General features: G+C 45.6%; 1 protein-coding gene across 1 annotated transcript in view; it reads right to left on the bottom strand.

Moving 5' to 3' along the window:
- The window catches only part of LOC138301165 (LIM domain transcription factor LMO4-A), a 39068-nt gene extending 25609 nt beyond the window's left edge, over positions 1 to 13459 (bottom strand). Inside the window, exon 1 of the mRNA XM_069241357.1 lies at positions 13157 to 13459. The gene's annotated coding sequence lies outside the window, so the exon portion shown is untranslated. The remainder of the gene's footprint in view (positions 1 to 13156) is intronic.
- Between the last annotated feature and the right edge of the window lie 7503 nt (positions 13460 to 20962).

Below are 20962 nucleotides of genomic sequence, written 5' to 3'. Positions count from 1 at the left end.
CCTGTGGTCCAGGGATCCCTGGGGGTCCACAAAGCCTCTTCAGAGGGTCCATGGCTGCTTAGAAAATGTAATATTAACAGATTAGGTCCCCAGCTTTCAGTAATGATTCACTGGGGGGGTCCCCAGATTCTAATAATGATTCACTGGGGGGGTCCCCAGATTCTAATAATGATTCACTGGGGGGGTCCCCAGATTCTAATAATGATTCACTGGGGGGGTCCCCAGATTCTAATAATGATTCACTGGGGGGGTCCACAGAAGTCAAAAGGTTGGAAACCGCTGCTCTAGTTTATCACGACTGACTACAGGTCTGCTCATCAGCTCTCCCGGAGGCACCCTCACTTAATTCCAAGGGTGATTCCAGCACTGTGTCCTCAGCTCTTCTAAGTCACCACCAGGAGTCCTACCTCCAGCAGCCAGGCGAGCTAGGGGTCAAGTCGGAGCTAGTCTGCTCTCGTGCTCATGCAGCCCTACATTCAGAAGTACCAAGGCCTAGGTGCTTGTACCAACACCACTAGTTTCAGGTCTCCAAGGCTTGGTCCATGTTGTAGAGGTGTGCAGCAAGTTCCCTCAAAATATCAAGTTTTAGCTAAGCCATGCACTCGCCAGGGCATTAGAAACTATACTTCAAGGTTTATTTTTTTATAAACAAATGTTGCAGATATCTGGAAGCAGTGGCGTGTATGCCCTGCTTATGCACAACTGCACAAGCAACAATCGCAATGCAGATTTGTCAGCCCATAGCAGTAGTTGGCTCCTTTCTCACTGGCAGAGTTATGAAGGCCCTTTCAGCTACAATTAGGGCGCAGGTCCCTTTTTGCAAGGCTACACTCGCAAACTGGATAAAACAATGGCATCCAGCAGGAGCAGTGGGACCCGGTTCACGAGCACCTCAGGCTGGCAACTTTAGAGGCCATCTCATTTCTGTCAACAGCACTTGAAACAGATGGCTGGAACATTTTGGTTAAAATAAGGGGTGCACTATCTCTTGTACATGAATTAGACTGTACGTGAGGTGTATAAAGAGTTTGCATGGGACACCTCCATCTCAGATGGTTTACATGCCCTTTTTCCTGTAGACTGCACAAAAGCATAATAAAAGGAAGTGCACAAGGGAAGATTCCACAATAAGGAGTAGAATTTAGTACACTTGTTCCTTTCTGTAGAAAGAACAGGGTCGGATGGCGGTCTTAATTAGAAGAAAAAGAAAGCTGCAAGGTTTGCAGTGTATGATAACGGCTTGTTGTCGCTTTCAGTGACAGACAGTTGTAGGTTTACCATAAGAAATACATTATGACTCTGCTACATCGGGCTGGGCTTTATCAATCTGTACACAGTTTATTAAATCAAAAGGAGGACCGGTTTGAGAGACTACACGCAGTCAGCCGCGGGAGTATTAAGCCAAGGAGCTATACACATAAAACAGAAAAACTGTCAAAAATATGTTTATGATTGATTTCAATGAGTGCAACTTCCATTTATAAATGAACAACCAGCGATATAGCGCACTACTAAAAAATTAAAGCAAGTTAACTGCCCCAACACTACAATTACGTCCATAAAATCACTGCAAGCATCCAGTCTGGCGTGAGATGACCGAGCTCAGGGTGCATAACTAAGAATTTAAACTCTAGCCAAAACGTGGTCTTGATGCCTGTGAGCCTATAGGACCAACGCTGCACCGGAGTCAGCATGCCAGGTGCTGCTTTGTGCTACATGTTTCGGTGGTGAGGGCACTACAAAGAAATAGGCAAACACCTGAAGGAGGCAAGCCACCTGAAACTTAATATGGCACGCAACAGAAACAGACATTAGTCACTTTTAGAAGGACCGAAAGAACGTATTCAAGGAAAGTTCACAAGCACATCAACTAGGTACAGAATGGCTATACATAGAGCGGCGAGAGGCTCATCTTGTAAATTAATCTTGCAGAAACCTCCTGGCATCAATGGGACAGTCAGCCACAGACAAGAATGTTAGCAGAAAAGATTGATCCGGCTCCACGTTGTGTAAGACTATCCCGGAGCGAGACCAAAGAGCAGGTTTGATGTTTAAATGTCTGGTGGGGAAGTTTTTTTGTTTACTTCTTTTCCCCCTCCAAGGGGAGTTGGTACATGCTGGGATACAGTATCAACTCATGCCACGTCACACGGCAGACGTTAGACTAGCTACAGCCCCTGGACCGGGAGAGCCAGGGACACATGTCTTTGGAAGCAGAGCGCGAGCGTCTGCCCATCAGGCCGCCCACCAGCATACCCGGAAATGACGGTGCAGCGCTCCCTCGCTGCGCAGCAGCCAAACTCGAAAACAGCCTGTCGAACTGCTTATACGTCACACTGCTGCCCAGATAACCACTTCCCCTCAGCTCCTCCACACAAGAGAAGCACTCGATAGTTCCTCAATCACAAAAGCTAAAAATACCGCGCGGCGTCCTCGACCAACGCACGTCTGCCGGCAGGACAAGCTGTGGAGGAAGGAAGAGGAACTAATGCACGTGAGCGGTTATGGTAGATGGGGGTCCTGACTAACAGTTAACCTCAGCCACATATGTCCCTGGTCGGTTCCGGTAAAACCTCCGTCCCCGAAGGCACCCGCACACTTTACACCAAGAGACCCAGGGGTCCAGGCCGCAGCCAGTAAAGCTCCTGATACGGTTTATGACCGACATGATTAAATATTCAGGGAGTGCTATGTCTAGTCCAATCTTTACGTTTTTGCTGTAAGAAATACAGAAAAATAGATGGGTAACAGTGAAATATGGTATATTATTCCCAAAGGGGTTCTGAGTGATGTCAGAAAGATACCGAGAGAGAAGCAGAGAGAGGGAGAGAAGCTTCGAGCTCTCTGATGTAACCCAGAACCCCGGGGTGAAAAACATTCCTGTAATAAACTTTACCCACCTATAATTTTAGGTTATGTATGGCGGAGAAAAAAAAATTGCCCTTCCTTCAACTACTACACAGGGTCAGATGATAATGGGAGATCTATACATAGTATGCCCTCCCTCCCTGACAAATGTGAAAAATAGATTTCCTTCCTACTTGCTGTCCTTAACCAAAACCCACTACCATCCTCTACTGCTGCTCTGATTGCTGCTCTAATTTTACTTAAATAAGACAAGCAGAGCAACATTTACCGGCCATCAAAGAGCCCTGTCACCTGTCCTGGAGGGCCTTTATGACATCACAACAGCTGATAACCAATTTTCTTATCAATAGTTGTGATGTCATAGCAAGGAGTTATAATATTCAGGAACTGAAATAAATGTCAGTCTCTCTATAAGAGATACAGCTTACATTACTATGAACCTGCCAATTATAGAACTAAAGGTTTCTTAACTACTCTCCAAATCAATCAATCAAATATTTGTAGAGCACAACTTATCACCCAGGGTGTCTCAAGGCACTGAAGAGGGACACAGGTCAGTCGAGGATCCAGGTCTTGAGGTCCTTCCTGAACAGGAGCAGCGAGGGGGACTGCCGGAGGTGAAGTGGCAGCAAGTTCCAGGTCTGCGTGGCGAGGTAGTAGAAGGATCTTCCTCTGGCCGCGTTCTTCTGGATCCTAGGGATGGTGGCAAGGGCCAGTTGGGCAGAGCAGAGTTGCCTGGGGATGTGTAAAGGAGAGGTGGTGGTTGAGATAGACAGGTCAGATGTTGTGGAGGGCCTTGTAAGCGTGTGTCAGGAGTTTGAAAGTGATGCATTTGTTGACAGGGAGCCAGTGTAGGTCTCAGGTGGGTGTAGATGTGGCAAGGGATGTCCAGGATGAGTCTGGCTGTGGTGTTCTGTATTCTCTGAAGTCTTGTTTGGAGTTCCTTGTTGATGCCGAAATAGAGCGCATTTCTGTAGTCTAGTTTACTACTGGCAAGTGCATGGATGACTGTTCTTCTCACGTTTATGGGGGTTCCATTTGAAAATTTTCTGGAACAAGCAAAGTTTGTGGAAACAGGGATCAGACGGCGTGGACTTGGTGGGCCATAGAGAGCAAGGTGTCTAGAATGATGTCTAGGTTGCTTGCGTGGTTGGTGGGAGATGGGGCAGTTCTGAGGGCAATGGGCCACCTTTGCTTCTCAAAACGGTTGGTGTTGGGGCAGTATTACAAGCCGTGAACCAGACACAAATACTTTTTCCTCGCTCGACAAGCATTGTAGCGGCAGTGAGGTTTCAAATCACTGCTGCAAACCTATTAAACTGGCCAACAGAATCTCAACAAGGTCAAGAAAGGCTAACTGGCCTGGGGCACACTTATACTAGTGCCCTTTTCTTGATGCCTAGGGATCTAGACTTGCCTTTTATGGAGGTCATCTGGTAAATGACGTCATAATAGATCTCAAAACCACATCTACAACAAAGATGTGACACAGAAGGCCTTTAAATTGGTATGATAGGTGCTAGTGTCAGAGGCCTCCCACTACCACAGCATGCCAATCACATGCTCCTACTGATCTTCAAGTGCAGAGAACTTCCTGACAAATTTCAAACAGAAGTAGCAAGGACTGAGCAACAACGTGAAGTAATGCAGGCCAAGACAGCATGGAGCTGAATAATGGAATCCGGAGTCCTTCAAACAGCACTTGTCAGGGGAGGAGGGTGCGATCTTGCACACAAGGAGGCTTGATCAACCAATGCAGTCACACTTCGGTATTTCCCAGCTAGCTCTTAGTGCACCTGCCCTCAAGGTGTTACACTAATCAGACCTTTGCTCCTGCTACATGCAGCCACTTTAGGGTTGGCAGGCAAGCCTAGTTTTTCCAACTCTCAGAAAAGCAGGGATGGTGAGAAATGTATATTCCTTCAAGTGCTTGCTCAAGTTGCCTAAGTACTCATTTTTAGCTGATAAAGGCTGAGGTTCCACAGATTACTCTTGTAGAGTTGCAGCTGTGAAGAATGGTAGTCTGGAAAATGAAGGGGACATAGGCCGGGCAACAGGGTCTAGGAGTAAACAATATCATCCAAAGTCGCATTAGTATCATGTAGGTAGAACAGTAACTTCCAAAAGACAAGATGCAGCCTTCTTGGTAGAGCGGCTCAGCACAAGGCTTCACATGAGAAGAACGAAGAGATCAAAATAGTATGTAATGCAATTCAGAAATAAAGGAAGCAGGCCTGAATATAATCAAAGATATAGTAATCTGCAAGTCATTGTTAAAAGGATTACAGACTACGTCAGATGAGAAAAGTACACAACCTAATGCAGGTAAAGTAGGAAAGTACACAAAAATTCAGAGTTGTGAACCACAAATTTATAATTTAAGTATTTTGCGGGATATGCAGCAAGTACTTGGACATGAAGCCCTGCAACAAGACTCAGGAATGACCAAAGCTCCTGTGTTTGTTTTGCTCATGTTAGTTTTGCAGTTTTTCTATGTCATACTATCAGTAGGTCTCTTGAGTCAGTTTGTTGAATGAGTTGCTAATGCTCCCTGTGATCCGGTCTCAAAGTTAGCAAAACTAAGTGTTACATTCTAGCAAACTCGGACTTCAGCACTTGCTGATTGCTATAGTGACATTCTTGCCTTAGATAAATGTTTCAACTTGTTCCCAGTTGGAGTAAAGCATCACTGAGGTTCCCATTACAGTGGCATAAACTGAATCAGTGTTTTTTAATGTTTACACTAATTCTCGCTCACCCAACAGAATCACTACTGGAATCGAGGGATCCCTGCGTACAAAATCTCTACCATTTGAATATCAAACCAATGTTGAAAAATATAGAAACCTGTGTACAACAAACTGTTACACAAATTACAAAATATGTTAAGCAACGCCAATTTTTTTTTTTTTTTTTTTTTTAAATGGAGATTGAAGTTTAAAAAGAATGTTGAAGCTTTTCATTAGTTTTCATTTCTAAATGACAAAAGAATATGGGTGAGTCACATCTTATTTTGTCTCAATGCACACTTTGTTGGCAAGTGCCAGTGCTTCATTTGAGGTTACCAATTGTCAAGACAGGACTATGTGTGCTATACTCGTGCTGAATCCAGTAATCAAGTTAAAGGTGCCAACTTAATTTTTTTTCCCAGATTTTAAATTCCTTCCCATTTACAGATGGTTTATAGACAGTTGGCAGATCATTTTAAACTGTTCATTTTGCTTGGTTTGGTTATACAAACTGTATTCTGTCGTTTAAGTTCCTAAACAGATGCAAGCCACCAGAGTAGGCATTCTGGACCCCAGGTTAAGAGCCTCTAGAGCAGAGGTCTTCAAACTGGGGGGCGGGCCCCCCTAGGGGGGCCTGAAGTGATCCCAGGGGGGCCCCAGACTCTGGCCAAAATAAATATTATACAGATAACAGGCCTTTGTTTCAAGCAAAAGCATGTTATTGCAGTTTTAAAAAGGTAACAGTACTTAACTGCAATGTTTAAATAGGTTTAGACATATTTAAACATTGCCATGTTTATAAAATAATTGTGAAAAATTCTGAGGGGGGGGCAATGATTTTTATTTTTCAACTGAGGGGGCGCGGTATTAAAAAGTTTGGAGACCCCTGCTCTAGAGTAAGTTGTTTTACTCCAGTGGCACACCTTTGTCTAGTTAGCATGTGTTATCTTGAGCAGCTCCCAGACACTGGCCTCATGTTGACTTTGAGCCTTCCAAGTAAACTTTACAATAGTGTAAAAGAAAATGCAGCAAACGCTCTTTTATGTACATTTTAATTGTTTGGGAAGAATGAAATGAAGCGGTCCACATTACTTAACCAATTCCAGACCAGAGAGAAATGGAGAAAACATTGCTAGAAGACACTGTACAAACTACGCATCTTGCTTAAGAATCCTTTTATGCGTGTAGCACTATTTTATCAAACAAAAAGCTTGATACATGAAATTTAAGGAAAAGAAGCAAAATGACATCGCACAGTTTATGTAAAATAGGTAAAAGTTGATATTGTTCCCAATTCCCTCAACATTCAGCCAGTTAAAGCAGAAGCCAAGACACGTGTACAAATTCGTACTAGGGAAATGCAGAAATTAACAAAATCACTTTGTTCTGAGATTCACTTCAGTGCAAAACTGTATGCGGTGGAGCAAACCCTTATTCCCTATTAAGAGGGCAGAAAACCTGTTGCAAACATGTTCCTTTCATTTTGCACCAGTTCACATTGTAAGCAATCCTGGCTGTGCGAATCGGCTGGAGTGTAGAAAGCATTACTGGGGAACAACAAAAAAAAAAGTGTTATTCCCACAAAATGCTACCAACAGGAGCAAAAAAAATAATCCATCTAGCGTTACCGCCTCTTCTCAATCCCGGTGAACCTGAACAAATTAAATGTAATTACATTCGTTGCTTCTCGGCTTTCACCTCCAACTCGACGCAATTAGAGGGTCATCGTGGACGGGAGATGTGCCGAGCTGGAATACAAGGAAAATGAAGGCCTCATTGCAGATAGTAAAAATGTTAGTAATAGGACACTAACACAAATACACCACCACAAGGAACTCTTGTCATTTAAAGGTTTGATAGGGCTCCGCTTTACAGGCTTCAGGTCGTCTGCTGGTGTTCGGCTGGTGACCTTCAGGTGCTCAACCGCACCAAGCTATTGTTCCAGCATTAGTTAGCCCCGGAGGCTGTGCGCGTCCGTAGCGCGCCGGGTCTGGTGGAAGTTGAATGAGAAACGGCCTCAGGTGATCCATGAGTCACCTCCCCTGGCAGCCCCTCCCCACACTTCAAAGGGCAGTAAAGGGCTGACCCAGAGGCAGGAGGTTAGATAAAACGAGCAGTATCTTTCCGGGGCACGAAAACTGTACTAGGGTGAAACAGCCCCGATAAACAGATCTCGGGAAGGGGGTGAGGTTGAACCAGTATCTGCCCGGACAAATAGGGCTTCATGTAAGAAGGACAGAGGAGCCATGGCACCGAGCCGAGCTCTAGAAACCAGAGTTTTCCCTGGGATGCTGCAAAGCGCGTTAACTTGCACGTTTTACCCAAGGCTCTAGGTGCGTGGTGGCCTCAGACGTCCACACAGTAAGCAGACGCGGGTCAGAGGTGTAGATTGGACAGAGGCCCGGCATCCACAGTCCAACCAGCGGAACGATCGTGTTTCCGATCCACAGACTGCCGACAGAGGCGACCCTACAGTGCCAGCAAAGACGCGCAAGAAGCCAGTTTCTACAGCGGGGTTTGGGGTGTTAGTGACCCCAATGTGTGCAATACACGTTTTTTCCAATTACAGGGCAATGAAGGGTCCACGGTAGTTGGGGGTGGGGAGGCGCTGACGTCCTCTGGAAACCAAGTGTAATGAGTTTTTTCTGGTCCTTGAGCAGAGGCCTCGGTAATTGCTTTACATTATGTTTCATAATAGACTGGACAGAGGGGGCAGGGAATCCCATTAAAGATGAAAACAGAGAACCATGAAAGCAGAAGCAGGGTGACTGCAACGATGCTGTACGCGCTAGTGGCTTCTCTTGCACGAAATTGGCGCTGTTCTTTTTAAAAAGAGACACAAATTATCGCTCCACCAGTCCCTGGGATCCGGGCAAAATCAGTGCACCTCACTGTAAACGTGGAGCAAACACTGTACCTGACCAACGATTGTGACATTCACGGTAACTTTGGGAAAAATACTGCACAATCATGCCAACGTTCACTCTAACCCTGGCACGACGATCACACGTCACTGTAGCTCCTGCACCGCTGCTGCGCAGCTCACTGTAAACTAGACATGACAAGTCCGGCATGCACTAGTGCATGACGCATCTACTGCACGACTACGACTCCCTTTAACACTTGGAATGCGATTACCCCGTGCAGTATAAGCCCGATTGCACCATTCACTGAAACGCTGGAGCAAATACTGAACCTGGCAGGACAGTCTTAATGTTAACTATAAACCTACCACGGAGATCACACTTCACTGCAATCCCGACGTAGGCACTGCACCACTCACTGCAAGCCGGACTCAATGACCGCGCCGTTCACCAACTCTGGCACAACCAATATACCTGGCACGACGATCAAATCGTTCTCACATCCTGGCAGAATTAGTACACCACTCACTGAAACCCTGACACGTATTCTACCACACTAATAGCGGTCCATGAAACAACGATTGCATCATTCTTTGAAAGCATTTTACCCTAGCACCCCAAATGCATAGTTGAATGTTACCCTGATGCCAGCCAGGGCTTACATGTAGCCATGGCATAACGGCACGTGATTGTAACCCTGGCACAACAAACCGCGCTGTGTAGCTGGCACAAGACTGCACCTTGGTAACCATGTACAACTCAATCCCTGCACAATCAATGCATCTTAGTGTAACCATGTCACAAGTACTGAACGTGTTGTAACCGTGGCACACTGTAAATTAGCAAGAGCCCGGTGACGATTTTGTGACTTATTCCCAATGCATGCGGGTCGTCACCTGCAGATCCTTGCACGCTTCATCTTGTGCCCATTGCACAATGACTGTTAAACACTAACCCCAACACTACAATAGTCCGTTATTGCAGCTCTTGAACTAATGTGAATGTATTTAGTGTTTTCGGCTCACATGCAAATCAAGGTCGCTTTTCACATAAGGCGTCACACTTGCCATTCCACCTCTCACCATATAATACAACAGGCAAACACCATCTCACCGTAACCTCCACGGCCCGCACTGTCCCCCGAGGTTTTCAGAAAGTTCAACACAGAGGCGGTACTGAAAGAAACAAAGGCCGCTTAAACCGCGTTCCACTACTTTTCTTTCTACTGCAAAACAGTTCCGCTACATTCATTACCCATTGTAACACTGTCGCCGCCTTTCTTTTGAAATGCTACTGTATTCCTTTGATGCCAGGGAAGTCACTAATACTCCTGTGGAGTAAGAGGTCCGGCTGTAATCTGCTCTGACTAAAGACCATAAAAAACACAAAACCCATTGGAGGAGACCACACTGCAGTCTAACCCCCCGCTAGTGAACTCACTTTTTTGGCTGTACGACTCCTGATTGTCTTATATACAACCCCCCCCCCTCCTCCTCGAACATCCTTACTGCATCGCCCTGCTTCGCTTCCTCTGTCACACCAACTTTTATTCGCTTCTACCTCCGGTCCCTTCTGCTACCTGACAAGTTTTCCTGATGCGAAAAACGGATATTGTTTGTGTATTTCCGAGAAGGCACTAAATGGTCGTTGTAGAGCACCACCAAGTGGCCCTTTCTGAGGAGTCCGGACAGCCCTGCAGATGCCAGGGCACGGTTTAGGCGTGGAAGAGCTCTCCATCGGGCAGCGAGGATTGTTTACACACGGGGCAAGTTGACGGCCACGTGCCTTGGGAAGCGGAGCTGCGCACAGGGGGGCGTGTCTGGCGCGCGGGGAAAGGAAGAGCTTCGACCGGAAGTCACGCCTCTCGCCGGGACCATCCTTTGCATATTTTGATTGCTGTTATCAGTCATTTCCACGATCGGCCTAAACTCCGAATCCGTTACCAGCGTGAGTTAGGAAGGGTGATGCTCCTGCTCGTGTTAGTAACCTGCAAGTGCAGCAAGTCTAGGTGACTGTTCGCCCAGTCCGGGGCAGCTGAGGGCTGAACTGGCAGGCACCACAGACTGCCCGGAGCGCGGCAGTCCGCTACTGTGGGACGCGTGGCATATTTGGTGGGTGGTATTAAAAATTATGTAGGGTAGGGACATGTAGACGTTCTCTGCCCCTGCACCCCTCTATTAGTTCTCAAAATAGTACCATCATGAAACGAAACCTCCGATTCAGCGGCTAAAAGTGTATCTTGCACAATATCCGCTCTCTTACCGATCAGCTCTGCCTCATTTGCAAGGCGTTGAGCTCCATGAATGCTACCAATCAGTAAACAACTGAGGATTTCTCCAAGTGGCCATGTGATTCTGTGTCAATCATCCATCCTTACAAGGGGGTCTTTCTAGCTGCAACCAGAGACACAAAAGGCAATTATTTGAGCACAGCATCCCAACCTCAGAAAATAAACATCTGACAGCAGTGTATCAGCTCTAAATCTAAACCGTGTGCCAGACGAGATAAAGGCTGCGCGCCCAACGTTGATCCACGAGGGACAAATACATTGCATAGTATCAAGACAGCCACGGGAGTAACGCACTTACAATATAACTCGATGTAAGTGGTTTACATACTGTTTAGCCTGAAAAAGTGGCATGGACCGGAGCAAAATTTATTTTGAGTTTTTTGTAAACTGTAGCGTGCAGGGCGCCGCTGGGTGAGTGAATGGTATATTGCAAAAAACAAGGACTGCACGAATCAGTAACATCGCTCCCGAGCTCAAGAGGGACTGAAGTTCAGCGCCAAAAATGACCATGACCTTCAATTACAAATACATAATTTTATGCATGACTCAACTTGCATGAAATGTCTGCTGATGCTCTGTCGGCTGGCTAAAGGCTGTCCTGTGAGTGCAGACCTCATCATAAAAAGGCGCTGGGGACCAATGACAAACTGGGCTTAGCAGTCACCACGTCTAAACTAAATAGATTTTAAAAAGGACAGTCACATGGCATTGCTGCTCTGCGAAGTGCAACACTGTCGACGATGTACCTCACTCCCACAAAAGTGGGGTTGTTCTGTCTGTACACAAAGCATACATCACTTGGCCAATCTTATTGGAGCACTCTTCACAAACATCGCCATTCTGGCGGCCTAAGGACACCAACAATCAACGGGGCCAGTAAACGGGACGTGACAAGGCAAAGTGAATTTAACAGCGTAACAAATCCACAGAGAAGACAACACAAAGTCAGATTCGTTTATAGGTACCGACTGGGCAACTGAGTTCACGGCTCAGACAGCAACTGGCAAAGGAGCTAGAAAGTCTACGATGGATGGAAAAAATGAGTTAAACGGCATAGAGAGTACACAAACCTTTGATCGATAGATAATCTACAGTTAAGACTCGATAAGAGGACAAACTACAGAGAAAATGAATGGATTGTGACTAGAAATAAACACTGTAGCTTACACGAGCATGACAGAATCTACGAAGCAATGGGGAGTCTGGAACTACACCTGGGAGCAGGGGACAAGTCGCGATCAAGTACATTAGGCAGGGGAGCGGGGGAGGGGCTGCTGCATGACCAGAGGTCAAGAGGAATGCCCAGGATTTATCAGTGAGTAAAAACATGCAGCGGCGTAAAACTAAAACAGAAGTGAATAGCATTACATGCGACAAGTCAGTTTAGCGCACCCTGGCGGCACAGCCACACAAGTGAACGAACGCAACTAGAAACATCACAAGAGGGCACTAGGAAGACCAATGCGCACCAGAACTCAGACATCGGATATTACGAACGTTTTAAAGATACAAGGCACAGAAACACCTCGTGCTGTCATTTCAGCTCTTATAACAACCGAAGACGCGGGTGCGACCACCAAGCAGATGACGGCGGCAACTACAATGCTCTGACACCACAATGCGGACACCTCGAAGGCAAAAGCCATAAATTTGTCTTCGCCCCAGGAGACCCTTCGGTTCACTGGACGGGACACTTCATGCCCGAGAGACCGAAGCGGAGAAGGGGGGACCTCTAAGCCCGCTAGTGCCCTGTCGCAATACCGAGGAGTGACACTACGCACACTGCATCTGCTAAGCGGGTGCGTGAGAAAGAAATCTGAACTGGAGGTGTGTGGAGTACACTGGAGTGTGCGCACGCACGGCGTAGACTTACACTGCAGATCATCTGCTACCACGGGTTGCAGATTGAGGCACCAAGAATTCAAGTCTAGAGAAAGTGCGGAGGTGAACAGTGAGATCGGATCCTCACCGGACGGGGATCTACGCTGTTAACTCGGCACTGCCTCGCCCCAAAACATTCGCAGTATCCACCCAGGAAAAGCTCCAAGCGCCCCACAGCCCTGTACGCGAGAGCGATGTCATGTTGTCAATCGTGCAGGTCACAGTAAAGTGCACCAGGTTACAAGTTTCAATACGATGACACCACATCAGGGACAGGCAGTAAAGGCAGCGGGGGGGAACAGGTGGAGCTACTCTCCCGGAAGGACACAGAGAACGTGGGAGTGTTTTTTTAATGTACAAATGGGACTATCCAACGTGGACGACACGAGAAAAGAGGCGGCTATACAGTGAACGCTTTTGCATGTGCAAGGAGGGCATCACCTTCCAGGGGCAATGGACAAGGACATCGCGTCTTCCCCCAGTTCCCGCCCAGCTTCCCAGGAACGCTGTCACTCGGACCTTACCTGGCTGTGCAAAGCTCCCTCCGTCTCTCAAGCTCTCTCTGAAGCTCCTACGTGAACAAGTCTTGATGCCGCTCGATTGCTCCAGCCCTGGATCTTCGAGGCAGTGTTAATTGCCTTTAAACTCGAGTTAGAAAGGAAAGGATGTCCCGTCAGCGGGACTACTCTGTACCCTACACTTAGGCCGGATGCAGTCCGTGTAGTGATCCGGCACCTCTCGGCTGCCCCTGCGCTACGCCCTGAGCCGGTCCCGTACGACGCTCCAAAGGCTCTTAAAGAACTTCTCCCTTCCCGACGTTCGAATTCGAAAGTCTTGCATCTTCCACCTATATTTATAGCTATCGATGTGACGTCACAATGCAAGCCGCCTCCCCTCATCCAATGAGCCGCGCATGAGGGGTGGGTCTAGTGTCAAGAAGATAGATGGCTATTTAAAGAGAAAATGTCTCTTTTCTGCCCTCATCAGGTCTGTCAGAAGAAAGCTCCCCCCCACTCGTTCTCTCTAGCTCTTTCTCTTTTTTTTTTTTAACAAAGCTCTTCCCCGGGCACAAGAGCGTGCTTTGTAATGTATATCCTATTAATTTCCCCGTGCCTCTACATGCAAATGGCAGCCACTCTCACTGAATCAGTAATTGAACGAATTAATTGAGGCAGTTTCGGTCTAAGCCTGGCTGCTTAGAATAAATAACCCACACATACGCACACACACAGACAGGGAGCTCACCGAAGAGGCTTTTAATTGAATGGAAATTTAGGGATTAAAAACTGAGATTTGCATTTGGTTTCACATTGCTGTACAAGTGTCTGGAAGGAGCCAGAAGTGGAAAACTGCCAATGAAGCCTGAGATACGCGGTTCTTCTGAGGTTCAGTGACCCTTCGAGGCATATGTACGCTCTAAGAGAGAATGGTCCGGCCATTAGCGATACAGAGGAATTTACCAAGAGATACAGACCAGTGAGACCTGGCTATGTGAGGTACGGGAATATATCGAAAATAAAACGAAGAGTATTTATTTTTGTTTACTTCCGAGATCTTTTAAACGTTAAAGGGACCCTTCTTTACACTTGTTCTTTCTGTCAAGTCTCATGATCTCGTCTCAGGAACAACTGACTGGACCACCTGTGAGGTGCCTGGCCAGTCTTGTGTGTGTGTGTGTTTGAGGGGGAGAGGGAGGCCTGTGTTCACTGCACTATTTTCTGGCTTCCGGGAGCTATTTAGCTCAGTTAAAAATGGACTGGAGTGTTCATCGTTTTAACACAGCTTCACCACAAAAGGATACACCGTTCAGAATTCAATTCTTGATTCCAGTTTATAAGCGAAAAATAAGAAAAACAGCATAAAGTCTTCAAATAGAAGAACCATTCTTTGTCCTTTTGTCAGCAACATTCCTCTTCGCGCCGGAAGGAGTATTTTTGCCAGTCCTCTAGAAGGCAGCAAACGTCCTTGCAGTCTAAAAGTAAATAGTAGCAAACGCTTCCAGAAGTGAGGACCCCAAGGACAACAAAAAAGCTGCCTATATACGAGAGGATGGCAAGTTTCCAGTAGGAAGTCAAATTCACCACTTTGCAAAGGTCTAGGAAGAATCTATCCCAAACACACAGGTGATTCAAGTTGTGAAGAAAGGATATCTGATCGAATTCCAGTGCCCCTCCAGATTTGAGGATCAGACCAACCGCATGGCCACAATATCAAAATCCATTCAGTCACTACTCCAAAACGCAGCAATCATACCAGTTCCAGATAGGGCTAAGGGGTTTATTCAATAATCTTTCCTGTTCTAAAAGTGACCAGGCACCGTATGACTCTAATTGACTTGAAAGAGTTAAAAAGTGGATTTTATCAAAACCACTTTTAAAACTGAAACTCTTTGGAAAATAATTATTTTAATTCAAATGTATGAATGTGTGATCACAATAACTCTACAAGCTACACATTTTGACATTTCAATAGGAAAACAGCATCTCAATACTTTCTACACTTTTGTATTCAATCACTATCACTTTCAGGTTCTGCCATTTTGTCTGAAATCTGTCCCCAGAGTTTTTACAAAAGTGGTAGCCCCATTGTTAGCACCTCTCTACCTTCAAGGATGGGCAGTGATGGGGTTGGAAATCATGAAGAAATACTTTATCCTAAATGGATTTATTCTAAGTTACAATAAATGGCAATTGACTTCCTCACAGGACGCTATTTTAAAGAGGTCCATTTCAGGACCGATGTACAGAAGGTAGTTCTCCTGGAATAACAAGCAATGAGACTCTGACGTCTAATGGGGAACCTTCTCAGGAGAGAGTTAGATACAACAATGTAGTTGAAAAACAGGGATATATGGTATCATTTATTTATCATGTATATTTACAATTTAATGTGAACACCTGCATCTACATTCTTACTAGAAACAAACCACTCAGGAATTATAAGAATTGATTACACTAACACAAGAAAGATGGGATTCTCTGGTGGACAAATCTGATATATTTTTCAAAAGGCTTTTCTATTCGAACAGAGAATCCGAAAATAATAACAGATGCCAGCTCTTTGGATGGGTCTTTCATGGGAGAGCTCTAATGCAGGCTTGTTGGAATATATCAGGGACCCAGAAAACGTTCAACTGAAACGAAGGGGGCTGGGAAGTGGATGCTTTGGTGGTGGAATGGCCCCAAGAGTTGCTTTATGCATTGCCTTCTGTAAGAAATTGGGTTATTAGTTGAGGGGACTAAGTCCAGCCTCAAGTAATAATCTCAGTCCTTGTCAGGGTCAATCTCCAAAGTTACTAACTAAACCTGAGCTCAACCCCCTGGTAGGTATGGCAAAGAGTAGACAGGCTTAACTTAGAGACAATGTGTAATGTATTCATGCAGTAGTAAAATAGTTATAAATTCAAAATGCAAAACAATAAGAATCTCAAAATTCGAAAAATAGAAATACATTTAATAACCAAAATGAAAAAAATCCACTATCGGGAAGACAAGATATGCATTTTTAATATTTAAAGTAGAAATGGTACCAAGAAGAATGACGTGCCATGATAGTCAATGGTCACAATAGAACCAGACTTAGGCGCAATTTGACACTGACTGCGATAGAGCACTAGTTAACTACATTAACATGCTTCATCCTGGTCAATGATTTTGCCTTCTGGCTTTAGCCCTTTAAGTCTTAATCCACCACAGAACTAGACTTCTAAATCCTAGCAAGACCGCAGGGGATGCACTTACGGTAAGAGGCAAAGGCCACAACAGGGTCTAGTTCAGGTCCAGTTGCCACTGGCCAGCTGTGAAGTTTCAGGAAAAGGCCTCTTGTAGCTCTTTGCAACCCAGTAGCTTTAACAAGAGGTCACCCTTATGACCCTTGGAGTCCACTTCTTTGATCTAGGTGCAAGAGGTAAGCAGGTCCAGTCTTCTAGGTTCTTCCCTAGTCTGAGGTGGCAGGTGCAGTCCTCTTCTGATCTTCCCCAGGTCAAGGAATGTTCTGAAGAGGGTGCATGGAGGTGCCACATTTATACCCGCCACATGTTAGTGGCTGGGAATGACCCCTAGGGACGCGCTAACCAATAGGATACAGGTTGCTGTTTCTACTCTACCTAATTTAGGCATCTTTACAATGGCCAAGGTCTTCAGCCACTCTAAACGTGGGCTATGATGGTCAAGGGTGTGTGTGGGGAGTTCTTTATGGTAATCCTGGTGTCCCCCATCTCTAACACTAAATTCCAGTCTTAGACAGTCCTTTCACCCCTCATAAATTTCACACGGAATTCTGGTAAAATTAAAGCTGAGCTTCCAGCAACCAGACAGTGGATACATACAAAGTGTTTTGGCATTCTGTTTTCCTCCTTTGAAGTGCTCCCCAAATGCTATATTTAAGCCCAGCACACTTGTCAAGCAGATTGTGACACTGTAATGTCAGAGAGAGTTCCTCTGTGATTGAGGTCTGATTGGCTGGCAGGAAAAAAGAAGGGCCCTGCCCACATGACAGTTAACATTTGTCTGTGACAAGGGAGGCTTCTTTGCAGTACAGCCCCTTTGTCATATGAAAACCCACAGCAGAACTGTCAAGAAGGGTGTGGCACTCAAGCAGGACTTAACTCTTTATTGTCAAAGAGGATCCTCCCAACCTCTCCTTCACATTCTATTACGCTCAGATGCATCTCTTCTGCTCATTTACATCAGCCTACTGTATGCTCATGGGAGCCTGTCTCACAGGGGAGCCACTAGCTTCCAGATGACCGTTGGAAGGCATGGAAAGGCCTTGGAAGCTTTAGGCAGGAAAAAGGTATCTTCACCAAAGTACCTTTTTTGTAATAGTGAGACACAATTATACTTCACCATTAAATTGTATTTTATTTAATTACTAAAATGAGTCATTGAAATATTTCTCCATCTGTTTCCTATGTGGAAATAACAATTATTACATTTAATAATGTATTCCAGTGGTTTCCTATGAAACAGTTAACCCTGCTACAGTTAAAATAGCCTTTGAGTATTTCCACTGTATGGGCAAGTTTAACATTAAACTTTTACATGTCCTACTTTCAAACACAATTCACCCTGTCTTAATGGGCATTAAGGACTATTTAGGGGTCACATATTCATATTTTAAATGAGGGTTTAGGCCTGTCAAATGGGTTAATTTGACAGTTTGATTAAGTTGTTTATACCAGCACAGCCAGGCTACTGGTGGCAGGCCTGTAGTCATGTTGGCATTGTTACTGCAGTGGTTGGCACAAATGATTAACAAATGTGTCGCAAGGGATCTACTGCATTAACATTTATGAGGCAGGTCACAATTTGCGTCCCATTTGGGAATGGCCACACTCACAGGGATGGTGGCCTTCTGGGGTGAACAGACCACCCTGCCTGTGACTGCTTTTTAAATAAAGCGTTTTTTTTAAAGTGCAGCCCTTTTTTCTTAAAAGAATGCCACTTCCTAATAGCGAGTCACAAACCCTATTTTGGAAGTTAGTAACATGTTAGAAACTCACAAAATGGGGTTGGTACATGGTGCAAGGCAATTTAGCAGTTTCAAAAGGCATATTTTGCCATTTGTGACAGCAAAATAGCTTTGTTCATCTGGCCTATAGGCACCCTGGGTACCATATACTTTAGACATATAGGTAAACTAAATAAGCCAATCAGGAGTATGTCAGTTTCATCAAAATATAATTGCTATTCACTTCTTCACCCGGAGTTAGGCCTGAACGGGCAGGGCTTTAAAGGTATGACCACCTTCCTCAAATATCATTATGTCAGTCAACAAGTTAAATCGGATACCCTAAAAAAGGCTCTTCAATCAATTTTAACCATTCTGACCAACCCATGGTTTTTATAGCTCCGAAGGGCGGCCTTGGACCTAGATGTCAACATAAATGCATTGGCAGTCCTTACTGTTCTTTATTCGAGTATTAAGTAAATTCTGAGAAAACAGGTTACACTTGTCTCAAAGAAGACTGACTTAGCAATTGTTCATACCATCACCCATGCCACCTCAATTATAAAATGATAGTGGGAAATTAGATTGCAACCATATTTAAAGACTGCATTAAGCAAGGAGACTGGGCATTGCATTCTTAGAGTATGACTCATGGTCCTTCCAACCAATGAGTTTCACTCTGATTGGGCACTAACACACCCTGTAGATTCTGTGATTACAGAAGAGAGTCCATACTTCACATTTTATGCCTTGTTCTAAATAATGCAAAGCAACATTGATTCTTTTTATATGTAATTTCTGAAATGATGCTTTAACACATAATCGTGAAGTACACCCAAATCTACTCCACCGCAATCTACCCCACTCCAATCCACACCAACCCACCGCAGCTCACCTCACACCAATCTAACCCACTCAATTGAATCCACCCACCCCACTCCAGTCCAAACCACTGACCCCAATCTACACCACCCACCCCACTCCAATCCTCCCAACACACCCCTATCTAAACTACCCCACTCCAATCTGCCCCCCACTCCAGTTCAAAACAATCTGCCCCACTCCAGTCCAAAACAGTCTACCCCACTTTAATTTTTCACACTCCAATCTTCCCCACTCCAATCCAAAATAATCTGCCCCATTCTAATCCGAAACAATCTGCCTCACTCCATTTCAAAATAATCTGCCCCTCTCCAATCTGCCTCTCTCCAATCCAAAACAATCTGCCCGATTGCAGCCTGCTGCGCTGCAATACAAACAATATGCCTCACTACAATCTTCCCCACTCCAATCTAAAACAATCTGCCCCACTCCAATCCACCTCACTCAAATCTGCCCCACTCAATCCTTAACAATCTGTCCTACTCCACCCCTCCCACTTCAATCTATGCCATTCAAATCCAAAACAACCAGCCCCAATCCAATCCAAAACAATCTGCCCCACTCCAATTCACCCCACTCCAGTTTGCTTACTCGAATCCAAGACAATTGGCTGACTTCAATCCACCCACTCCAATATACCCCACTCCAATCCAAAACAATCTCCCACTCCAATACGCCCCATTCCAATCCTTCCCTCTCCAATTCACCTCACCCCATTTTAATCCACCCCACACCATCCCAATTCATCCACTCCAATCCACCTCACTCCAATCCAATCTACCCCAATTCCAATCTGCTCCATCCCACTCCAATCCAATCCAACCCAGTGCACCCCACTCCAATCCAATCTACCCCAACTCCAATGCTCTCCATCCCACTCCAATCCAATCCACCGCAATCCAGCCCAATCAAATCTACCCCACTCCAAACCAATCCACCTCACCACAATCCTCCCCACTCCAAAATAATCTGCCCCACTCCAATTCAAAAGAATCTGCCCCACTCCAAACCAAAACAATCTGAACCACTCCAATTCCAAACCAATCAGCCATGCTCCAATCTACCCCCACTTCAAACCAAAGCAATTCTGCCCCACTCCGTTCCCCCCACTTCAGTCTAGAACAATCTACCCCATTGCAGTCTGCCCACTCCACTCCCAAAACAACCCACTCCAATCCAAAACACTCTGCCCCACTCAAACTCTCCCCACTCCAATCCAATCCAATATACCTCACCTCAATCCAACCCACCCCAATTCATCCCACTCCAATCTACCACAATCCAATCCAGTCTAACCCACCCAACACCAATCCAATCCACCCCATACCAATCCAATCCACTCCAATTCAACCCAGTCCAATCTACCCCACTCCATTCCAATAACCTCACCCAATCCAGTCACCCCACCACAACCACTTCACTCCACTCCACTCCAGTCCACCCAACTCCATTCAAGTCCACAGCAACCCAATCTACCTGACTCTACTCCAGTTCACCCACACTACCACAGTCCATCACACCCAGTACATTCCACCTTAATCCACCCCACTATACTCCAGTCCAATCCAATCCACCTTAATCCACACTAGTACAATCCACCCCACTCCAAACCACCTTAATCCACCCAACTCCAATCCAATCCACCCCACTCCAATCAATCCACCCCACCAATCCAATCCACCCCACTCCAATCAATCCACCCCACCAATCCAATTCACCCCACTCCAATCCAGTCGTACCCACTCTATTCTAATGTAACCCACTCCAGTCAAATCCATCACGGTCCACCCAACCCAACCCCAATCCAATCCACACCACCCAAATTCACTCCACTGCTATCCATCTCAGCCCAGTCCAGTCCACTCCACTCAATCCATTCCACCCCACCCCAGTTCACCCCACTAAATCCAATTCACCCCACACAATCCAATCCTTCTCACTCCAGTCCAAACCACTCCACTCCAATCCACCCCAATCCGATCCATCTCAATCCGATT

Source organism: Pleurodeles waltl, chromosome 6 (assembly GCF_031143425.1).
Source record: "Pleurodeles waltl isolate 20211129_DDA chromosome 6, aPleWal1.hap1.20221129, whole genome shotgun sequence".
NCBI classification, from domain to species: Eukaryota; Metazoa; Chordata; class Amphibia; order Caudata; family Salamandridae; genus Pleurodeles; species Pleurodeles waltl.
The sequence above is the reverse complement of the archived record's forward strand: the minus strand, read 5'-3'. Positions and strand labels throughout refer to the sequence as shown.